The sequence below is a fragment of the Perca flavescens genome, unplaced genomic scaffold (genome assembly GCF_004354835.1).
Source record: "Perca flavescens isolate YP-PL-M2 unplaced genomic scaffold, PFLA_1.0 EPR50_1.1_unplaced_scaf_18, whole genome shotgun sequence".
NCBI lineage: Eukaryota > Metazoa > Chordata > Actinopteri > Perciformes > Percidae > Perca > Perca flavescens.
The window spans coordinates 110,083-121,931 of NW_021166603.1; the positions used below are offsets into that span (position 1 = coordinate 110,083).

The 11,849-nt window shown below is 44.5% G+C and overlaps 1 non-coding gene across 1 annotated transcript; it reads right to left on the reverse strand.

The window, feature by feature from the left end:
* Positions 1-284: 284 nt before the first annotated feature.
* Positions 285-564, reverse strand: LOC114551564 (small Cajal body-specific RNA 6). Its single transcript, XR_003691925.1, has one exon.
* Between the last annotated feature and the right edge of the window lie 11,285 nt (positions 565-11,849).

The following is an 11,849-nucleotide window of genomic DNA, read 5'->3' on the forward strand; positions in this document are numbered from 1 at the left end:
CTTACGCAGCTTCTCCTCCAGAGCCGAGAAGGTGATCTGCAGCGCGTCGTACTCGTCCTTCAGCGTCTGATTGGCTCTCTCCAGGTCCTACAGGGTTACACACAGGAAGTCATCAGCCTGACCCTCCACAATAAGAGCTCCAGTAACCATCTCAGATGTACAATCTGAATGTTATAATATATATATATATATATATATATATATATATATATATATATATATATATATATATATATATATATATATATATATATATATATATATGATGTTCTGTGCGTTCAGAAGGTCTCAGGTTGAAAACTTGAGATCATGTCCCTCCTCTCCCTTCGGCCTGACTCTCCGTTCTGATTGGTTCTGTTGGAAGTGAGTCATCATCACACTGAGCCTGCAGGCTCTCTGTGCAGACTCACACTGTGATGTCACTTCCTGTGTCTGTCAGCAGCTGCCGGGACCACCACTGCACCACTAGAGCATGATGGGAAAACAGAGCTGGGGCTGCTGGGAGCCAGAGGACCGCAGGAGAGGATTCTGGGTAATCAGACCTTTTACTGCTCATCATTGACCTTCATCACACGTCTAAACAATCTTTAAAGAGTAAGATCCTTTTAACATGAAAACAGACCCAAAATCACCATCACCAGACTCCATGTAAATAATCAGGACTTTTAGCGTGTATAGAGCCAACATATCTCCACCAGACTCCATGTAAATAATCAGGACTTTTAGCGTGTATAGAGCCAGCATATCTCCACCAGACTCCATGTAAATAATCAGGACTTTTAGTGTGTATAGAGCCAACATATCTCCACCAGACTCCATGTAAATAATCAGGACTTTTAGTGTGTATAGAGCCAGCATATCTCCACCAGACTCCATGTAAATAATCAGGACTTTTAGCGTGTATAGAGCCAGCATATCTCCACCAGACTCCATGTAAATAATCAGGACTTTTAGTGTGTATAGAGCCAGCATATCTCCACCAGACTCCATGTAAATAATCAGGACTTTTAGTGTGTATAGAGCCAACATATCTCCACCAGACTCCATGTAAATAATCAGGACTTTTAGTGTGTATAGAGCCAGCATATCTCCACCAGACTCCATGTAAATAATCAGGACTTTTAGCGTGTATAGAGCCAACATATCTCCACCAGACTCCATGTAAATAATCAGGACTTTTAGTGTGTATAGAGCCAACATATCTCCACCAGACTCCATGTAAATAATCAGGACTTTTAGTGTGTATAGAGCCAACATATCTCCACCAGACTCCATGTAAATAATCACGACTTTTAGCGTGTATAGAGCCAGCATATCTCCACCAGACTCCATGTAAATAATCAGGACTTTTAGTGTGTATAGAGCCAGCATATCTCCACCAGACTCCATGTAAATAATCACGACTTTTAGCGTGTATAGAGCCAACATTAATCCACCAGACTCCATGTAAATTATCAGGACTTTTAGCGTGTATAGAGCCAGCATATCTCCACCAGACTCCATGTAAATAATCAGGACTTTTAGCGTGTATAGAGCCAGCATATCTCCACCAGACTCCATGTAAATAATAACGACTTTTAGTGTGTATAGAGCCAACATATCTCCACCAGACTCCATGTAAATAATCACGACTTTTAGCGTGTATAGAGCCAGCATATCTCCACCAGACTCCATGTAAATAATTACGACTTTTAGCGTGTATAGAGCCAGCATATCTCCACCAGACTCCATGTAAATAATCAGGACTTTTAGTGTGTATAGAGCCAGCATATCTCCACCAGACTCCATGTAAATAATCAGGACTTTTAGCGTGTATAGAGCCAGCATATCTCCACCAGACTCCATGTAAATAATAACGACTTTTAGTGTGTATAGAGCCAACATATCTCCACCAGACTCCATGTAAATAATCAGGACTTTTAGCGTGTATAGAGCCAACATATCTCCACCAGACTCCATGTAAATAATCAGGACTTTTAGTGTGTATAGAGCCAGCATATCTCCACCAGACTCCATGTAAATAATCAGGACTTTTAGTGTGTATAGAGCCAGCATATCTCCACCAGACTCCATGTAAATAATCAGGACTTTTAGTGTGTATAGAGCCAACATATCTCCACCAGACTCCATGTAAATAATCAGGACTTTTAGCGTGTATAGAGCCAGCATATCTCCACCAGACTCCATGTAAATAATAACGACTTTTAGTGTGTATAGAGCCAACATATCTCCACCAGACTCCATGTAAATAATCACGACTTTTAGCGTGTATAGAGCCAGCATATCTCCACCAGACTCCATGTAAATAATTACGACTTTTAGCGTGTATAGAGCCAGCATATCTCCACCAGACTCCATGTAAATAATCAGGACTTTTAGTGTGTATAGAGCCAGCATATCTCCACCAGACTCCATGTAAATAATCAGGACTTTTAGTGTGTATAGAGCCAGCATATCTCCACCAGACTCCATGTAAATAATCAGGACTTTTAGCGTGTATAGAGCCAGCATATCTCCACCAGACTCCATGTAAATAATCAGGACTTTTAGCGTGTATAGAGCCAGCATACCTCCACATGTAAATGGGTGAATTAAGGGTTTAATTCAACCAAACCAGAGTGTTGATTGTTGGAACAGTGGAAAGATGAACCAAGATGGCTTTTGGTAGTTTTATTTAGTTTCTGTCCACTTTGAATGAAGTGTGTTTTACGATGATAAAAGTCTTGATTATTTACATGGAGTCTGGTGGGTGTAGAGAGACCCTGTGAGGTGATCAGCTGGTTCCTACCTGCAGGAAGTTCCTCAGCTCCCGACAGTCTCCCTCCAGACTGGACATCTGCTGCTGGTACTCCATCATCCTGACAACACACACACACACACACACACACACACACACACACACACACACACACACACACACACACACACACACACACACACACACACACACACACACACACACACACACACACACACACACACACACCTGTTAGTCATCCATGTTGGATCAATGTTTAGGATCTAACAACGTGACAGAAGACAGCATTCATTTCTGTGATATGGAACACACAAACATGCTGCAGAGTGTGTGTCTGCGTGTGTGTGTCTGTGTGTGAGAGTGTGTGTCTATTTCAGTGAGTTTGTGTGTCTGTGTGTGTTTGAGTGAGTGAGTGAGTGAGTATATATACACTGACTTGGCCTCGTTGCTCTGGATCTCTTTGTCCTTCAATTGAATCTGGTTGTTCAGTTCGATCACACTCTGAGCCAGCTGCAGGACACACACACACACACACACACACACACACACACACACACACACACACACACACACACACACACACACACACACACACACACACACACACACACACACACACAATAAATAAAGAGCAACAGCATGAAGAAGTGGAGAATGGATAATGAACGGTAGATAACAGAAAATAAGATCATGGTTTCCAAAAACATCTTAAATATCCAGAACAGGCTGATGGTTTATTCCAATGTTTGTGTTTGTTAGAGACGAGGAGCAGCAACCATTAATTACATCATCATCGGTCCATCGGTTATGGTTAGAGGGGATACAGCTACGGCCAGGTCAGAGGGGATACAGCTAGGGTGTAATCATGGTCAGAGGGGATACAGCTAGGGCGTGTCATGTTAGAGGAGATACAGCAACGGCTACGTCGTGATTAGAGGGGATACAGCAACGGCTACGTCGTGATTAGAGGGGATACAGCTACGTCGTGATTAGAGGGGATACAGCTACGGCTACGTCTACGTCGTGATTAGAGGGGATACAGCTACGGCTTTGTTATGGTTAGAGGGGATACAGCTACTGACTGACCTCTCCTCGTTTCTTGTGCAGCTCCGTCAGCTCCTCCTGGTGTCGGATTCTCATCTGAGACATCTCCTGCTGCAGAGCATCACTACGACTGGAGTCTGTCCCCGGGCTGAGACACAAGACAGGGACACACGTTAGAGACACATGTTAGGAGACATGTTAGGACACATGTCAGAGACACATGTTAGGATCTCCTGCTGCAGAGCATCACTACGACTGGAGTCTGTCCCCTGAGGCTGAGACACAAGACAGGGACACACGTTAGGACACAAGTTAGGAGACACAAGTTAGGACACAAGTTAGGAGACACAAGTTAGGAGACATGTTAGGAGACACAAGTTAGGAGACACAAGTTAGGAGACATGTTTGGAGACATGGTAGGAGACATGGTAGGAGACATGGTAGGAGACATGTTTGGACACATGGTAGGAGACATGGTTGGAGACATGGTTGGAGACATGTTTGGACACATGGTAGGAGACATGGTTGGAGACATGGTTGGAGACATGTTTGGACACATGGTAGGAGACATGTTTGGACACATGGTAGGAGACATGGTAGGAGACATGTTTGGACACATGGTAGGAGACATGTTAGGAGACATGTTTGGACACATGGTAGGAGACATGGTTGGAGACATGGTTGGAGACATGGTAGGAGACATGGTAGGAGACATGTTTGGACACATGGTAGGAGACATGGTAGGAGACATGTTTGGACACATGGTAGGAGACATGTTAGGAGACATGGTAGGAGACATGGTAGGAGACATGTTTGGACACATGGTAGGAGACATGGTAGGACACATGTTTGGACACATGGTAGGAGACATGTTTGGACACATGGTAGGAGACATGGTTGGAGACATGGTAGGAGACATGGTAGGAGACATGGTAGGAGACATGTTTGGAGACATGGTTGGAGACATGTTTGGAGACATGGTAGGAGACATGGTAGGAGACATGTTTGGAGACATGGTAGGAGACATGTTTGGACACATGGTAGGAGACATGGTTGGACACATGGTAGGAGACATGTAGAGGTGGAGGACTCACCCGGCCTCGTGTCCCCTCTGGACATCATACTTGTCTGTCTGGTATCTCTCTGATAGGACAGCCTGCAGGTCTGACTTCTCCAGCAGTCGGTTATCTGACAGAGAGATAGACACTTAATTAACCTGTCTGTCTCTCTGAGACTTCTATTGGTCTGGTATAGTATACTGGTCTTATATCAGGTCTGGTATAGTGTACTGGTCTTATATCAGGTCTGGTATAGTGTACTGGTCTTATATCAGGTCTGGTATAGTGTACTGGTCTTATATCAGGTCTGGTATAGTATACTGGTCTTACATCAGGTCTGGTATAGTGTACTGGTCTTATATCAGGTCTGGTATAGTATACTGGTCTTATATCAGGTCTGGTATAGTGTACTGGTCTTATATCAGGTCTGGTATAGTATACTGGTCTTATATCAGGTCTGGTATAGTGTACTGGTCTTATATCAGGTCTAGTATAGTGTACTGGTCTTATATCAGGTCTGGTATAGTATACTGGTCTTATATCAGGTCTGGTATAGTGTACTGGTCTTATATCAGGTCTGGTATAGTGTACTGGTCTTATATCAGGTCTGGTATAGTGTACTGGTCTTATATCAGGTCTGGTATAGTGTACTGGTCTTATATCAGGTCTGGTATAGTGTACTGGTCTTATATCAGGTCTGGTATAGTATACTGGTCTTATATCAGGTCTGGTATAGTGTACTGGTCTTATATCAGGTCTGGTATAGTGTACTGGTCTTATATCAGGTCTGGTATAGTATACTGGTCTTATATCAGGTCTGGTATAGTATACTGGTCTTATATCAGGTCTGGTATAGTGTACTGGTCTTATATCAGGTCTGGTATAGTATACTGGGCTTATATCAGGTCTGGTATAGTATACTGGTCTTATATCAGGTCTGGTATAGTACTGGTCTTATATCAGGTCTGGTATAGTGTACTGGTCTTATATCAGGTCTGGTATAGTATACTGGTCTTATATCAGGTCTGGTATAGTATACTGGTCTTATATCAGGTCTGGTATAGGTACTGGTCTTATATCAGGTCTGGTATAGTGTACTGGTCTTATATCAGGTCTGGTATAGTGTACTGGTCTTATATCAGGTCTGGTATAGTATACTGGTCTTAACTATCAGGTCTGGTATAGTGTACTGGTCTTATATCAGGTCTGGTATAGTGTACTGGTCTTATATCAGGTCTGGTATAGTATACTGGTCTTATATCAGGTCTGGTATAGTGTACTGGTCTTATATCAGGTCTGGGTATACTGGTCTTATATAGGTCTGGTATAGTATACTGGTCTTATATCAGGTCTGGTATAGTATACTGGTCTTATATCAGGTCTGGTATAGTATACTGGTCTTATATCAGGTCTGGTATAGTATACTGGTCTTATATCAGGTCTGGTATAGTATACTGGTCTTATATCAGGTCTGGTATAGTATCTTATATCAGGTCTGGTATAGTATACTGGTCTTATATCAGGTCTGGTATAGTATACTGGTCTTATATCAGGTCTGGTATAGTATACTGGTCTTATATCAGGTACTGGTCTTATATAGTATAGTATACTGGTCTTATATCAGGTCTGGTATAGTATACTGGTCTTATATCAGGTCTGGTATAGTATACTGGTCTTATATCAGGTCTGGTATAGTGTACTGGTCTTATATCAGGTCTGGTATAGTGTACTGGTCTTATATCAGGTCTGGTATAGTATACTGGTCTTAACTATCAGGTCTGGTATAGTGTACTGGTCTTATATCAGGTCTGGTATAGTGTACTGGTCTTATATCAGGTCTGGTATAGTATACTGGTCTTATATCAGGTCTGGTATAGTGTACTGGTCTTATATCAGGTCTGGTATAGTATACTGGTCTTATATCAGGTCTGGTATAGTATACTGGTCTTATATCAGGTCTGGTATAGTATACTGGTCTTATATCAGGTCTGGTATAGTATACTGGTCTTATATCAGGTCTGGTATAGTATACTGGTCTTATATCAGGTCTGGTATAGTATACTGGTCTTATATCAGGTCTGGTATAGTATACTGGTCTTATATCAGGTCTGGTATAGTATACTGGTCTTATATCAGGTCTGGTATAGTATACTGGTCTTATATCAGGTCTGGTATAGTATACTGGTCTTATATCAGGTCTGGTATAGTATACTGGTCTTATGTGTGCGTTTGTGTGAACAGACCCTGTGATTGGCTGTGTTACTGTAAACAGACGCTGTGATTGGCTGAGTGTTTGTGAGTTACTGTAAACAGACGCTGTGATTGGCTGAGTGTTTGTGAGTTACTGTAAACAGACCCTGTGATTGGCTGTGTGTTTGTGAGTTACTGTAAACAGACGCTGTGATTGGCTGAGTGTTTGTGAGTTACTGTAAACAGACGCTGTGATTGGCTGAGTGTTTGTGAGTTACTGTAAACAGACCCTGTGATTGGCTGTGTGTTTGTGAGTTACTGTAAACAGACGCTGTGATTGGCTGAGTGTTTGTGAGTTACTGTAAACAGACGCAGTGATTGGCTGAGTGTTTGTGAGTTACTGTAAACAGACGCTGTGATTGGCTGTGTGTTTGTGAGTTACTGTAAACAGACCCTGTGATTGGCTGAGAGAGACTCACACTGGTGGATGATCTCCTCGAAGGCTTGTCTCTGGATTCGGTCTCTGAGCTTCAGCTGCTCCGAGATGTGTCTCTTCCACGTACACTCCACCCTCCGCTCAGCCATGACCACCTGAGAGACAGACAGGCAGGCAGGCAGACAGACAGGCAGACAGACAGACAGACATAGACACACATCACACACAGAGAGACACACGCACACAAAGAGACGCGCACACACACAGACAGACACACACACACACACACACACACACACACACACACACACACACACACACACACACACACTTTAGTATTGTTACTGCAGTACATCCGGGTTATAATGTACTTGTCTTGTTAAAGTTGTAGCTTTATTGTTCACTGTACGAAGTGTAAATAAAGTTTTTTTCAAGGTGAAACATTATTATCGACACGAGTTTAGCAGCTGTTAGCTTTTCGGTTAGCATGTTTTGCTAACAGGGAACCACAACACAAACAGGATGGCTAACGTGCTAACATCTATGACGTGCTAACAGGCGCTAACGTGCTAACAGTCAGTTCTGATTAAAGGTGCGCGTGTCCCGGGGACTGCCCATGTGTGTCCCGGGGACAGTGTGCGTGGTTCCCGGGGACTGTGCGGACATCATGGGCTGTTTCAGGGACACAAACACCCGTGACTCGGCATGTTAGCATGCTAACTTAGCCGCTAGCTGCAGAACTCCGCAGCGCTTTAAAAGGGATGAAACCGGTAAACTTACAGCATCTAACTGGGTCCCGGACTGTGGCTCGTCTCCTCTACCGGCGCCCCGGTGGCCTCGGTCGGTGGTTCTCACGGTGCTCGGTGTTTAAAGGTCCCGTTTCTCTTCTTTAACGACATAATCTACCGCACGGCTCCAGCCATAGACAGTACGGCTCCAGCTCGCAGTCCTACTTCCTGGAAGGTCGCACGACAATGACGTAGCCTTTATATGGGATTTCGCAGCAGTATTTTCAGCCCTGCGCTTTATGAATGGATTTCAGCCGTACAGCCCCGTCTGTCTGTCTGTCTGTATCACTCTTATAGCCCCGTCTGTCTGTCTGTCTGTCTGTATCACTCTTATAGCCCCGTCTGTCTGTCTGTCTGTATCACTCTTATAGCCCGTCTGTCTGTCTGTCTGTCTGTATCACTCTTATAGCCCCGTCTGTCTGTCTGTATCACTCTTATAGCCCGTCTGTCTGTCTGTCTGTATCACTCTTATAGCCCCGTCTGTCTGTCTGTCTGTATCACTCTTATAGCCCCGTCTGTCTATCTGTCTGTCTGTATCACTCTTATAGCCCCGTCTGTCTGTATCACTCTTATAGCCCCGTCTGTCTGTCTGTATCACTCTTATAGCCCCGTCTGTCTGTCTGTCTGTATCACTCTTATAGCCCCGTCTGTCTGTCTGTCTGTATCACTCTTATAGCCCCGTCTGTCTATCTGTCTGTCTGTATCACTCTTATAGCCCCGTCTGTCTGTATCACTCTTATAGCCCCGTCTGTCTGTCTGTCTGTATCACTCTTATAGCCCCGTCTGTCTGTCTGTATCACTCTTATAGCCCCGTCTGTCTGTCTGTCTGTATCACTCTTATAGCCCCGTCTGTCTGTCTGTATCACTCTTATAGCCCCGTCTGTCTGTCTGTCTGTCTGTATCACTCTTATAGCCCCTTCTGTCTGTCTGTCTGTCTGTCTGTATCACTCTTATAGCCCCGTCTGTCTGTCTCTATCACTCTTATAGCCCCGTCTGTCTGTCTGTCTGTATCACTCTTATAGCCCCGTCTGTCTGTCTGTCTGTATCACTTTTATAGCCCCGTCTGTCTGTCTGTCTGTCTGTCTATCTGTATCACTCTTATAGCCCCGTCTGTCTGTCTGTCTGTCTGTATCACTCTTATAGCCCCGTCTGTCTGTCTATATCACTCTTATAGCCCCGTCTGTCTGTCTGTCTGTATCACTCTTATAGCCCCGTCTGTCTGTCCGTCTGTCTGTCTGTATCACTCTTATAGCCCCGTCTGTCTGTCTGTCTGTCTGTATCACTTTTATAGCCCCGTCTGTCTGTCTGTCTCTGTCTGTCTGTATCACTCTTATAGCCCCGTCTGTCTGTCTGTCTGTCTGTCTGTATCACTCTTATAGCCCCGTCTGTCTGTCTGTATCACTCTTATAGCCCCGTCTGTCTGTCTATATCACTCTTATAGCCCCGTCTGTCTGTCCGTCTGTCTGTCTGTATCACTCTTATAGCCCCGTCTGTCTGTCTGTCTGTATCACTCTTATAGCCCCATCTGTCCGTCTGTCTGTCTGTATCACTCTTATAGCCCCGTCTGTCTGTCTGTCTGTCTGTATCACTCTTATAGCCCTGTCTGTCTGTCTGTCTATATCACTCTTATAGCCCCGTCTGTCTGTCTGTATCACTCTTATAGCCCCGTCTGTCTGTCTGTCTGCCTGTATCACTCTTATAGCCCCGTCTGTCTGTCTGTCTGTCTGTATCACTCTTATAGCCCCGTCTGTCTGTCTGTCTATATCACTCTTATAGCCCCGTCTGTCTGTCTGTCTGTATCACTCTTATAGCCCCGTCTGTCTGTCTGTCTGTATCACTCTTATAGCCCCGTCTGTCTGTCGGTCTATATCACTCTTATAGCCCCGTCTGTCTGTCTGTCTATATCACTCTTATAGCCCCGTCTGTCTGTCTGTCTGTCTGTATCACTCTTATAGCCCCGTCTGTCTGTCTGTCTGTATCACTCTTATAGCCCCGTCTGTCTGTCTATATCACTCTTATAGCCCCGTCTTTCTGTCTGTATCACTCTTATAGCCCCGTCTGTCTGTCGGTCTATATCACTCTTATAGCCCCGTCTTTCTGTCTGTATCACTCTTATAGCCCCGTCTGTCTGTCTGTCTATATCACTCTTATAGCCCCGTCTGTCTGTCTGTCTGTATCACTCTTATAGCCCCGTCTGTCTGTCGGTCTATATCACTCTTATAGCCCCGTCTGTCTGTCTATATCACTCTTATAGCCCCGTCTGTCTGTCTGTCTATATCACTCTTATAGCCCCGTCCGTCTGTCTATATCACTCTTATAGCCCCGTCTGTCTGTCTGTCTGTCTATATCACTCTTATAGCCCCGTCTGTCTGTCTGTCTATATCACTCTTATAGCCCCGTCCGTCTGTCTATATCACTCTTATAGCCCCGTCTGTCTGTCTGTCTATATCACTCTTATAGCCCCGGCCCGTCTATATCACTCTGTCTATATCACTCTTATAGCCCCGTCTGTCTGTCTGTCTATATCACTCTTATAGCCCCGTCTGTCTGTCTGTCTATATCACTCTTATAGCCCCGTCTGTCTGTCTGTCTGCCTGTATCACTCTTATAGCCCCGTCTGTCTGTCTGTCTGTCTGTATCACTCTTATAGCCCCGTCTGTCTGTCTGTCTATATCACTCTTATAGCCCCGTCTGTCTGTCTGTATCACTCTTATAGCCCCGTCTGTCTGTCTGTCTGTATCACTCTTATAGCCCCGTCTGTCTGTCGGTCTATATCACTCTTATAGCCCCGTCTGTCTGTCTGTCTATATCACTCTTATAGCCCCGTCTGTCTGTCTGTCTGTCTGTATCACTCTTATAGCCCCGTCTGTCTGTCTGTCTGTATCACTCTTATAGCCCCGTCTGTCTGTCTATATCACTCTTATAGCCCCGTCTTTCTGTCTGTATCACTCTTATAGCCCCGTCTGTCTGTCTGTCTGTCTGTCTGTCTGTCTATATCACTCTTATAGCCCTCTGTCTGTCTGTCTATATCACTCTTATAGCCCTGTCTGTCTGTCTATATCACTCTTATAGCCCCGTCTGTCTGTCTGTCTATATCACTCTTATAGCCCCGTCTGTCTGTCTGTCTATATCACTCTTATAGCCCGTCTGTCTGTCTGTCTATATCACTCTTATAGCCCCGCCTGTCTGTCTGTCTATATCACTCTTATAGCCCTGTCTGTCTGTCTATATCACTCTTATAGCCCCCCTGTCTGTCTGTCTATATCACTCTTATAGCCCCGTCTGTCTGTCTGTCTATATGTCTTATAGCCCCGTCTGTCTGTCTGTATCACTCTTATAGCCCCGTCTGTCTGTCTGTCTATATCACTCTTATAGCCCCGTCCGTCTGTCTGTCTATATCACTCTTATAGCCCCGTCTGTCTGTCTGTCTGTATCACTCTTATAGCCCCGTCCGTCTGTCTATATCACTCTTATAGCCCCGTCTGTCTGTCTGTCTATATCACTCTTATAGCCCCGTCTGTCTGTCTGTCTATATCACTCTTATAGCCCCGTCTGTCTGTCTGTCTATATCACTC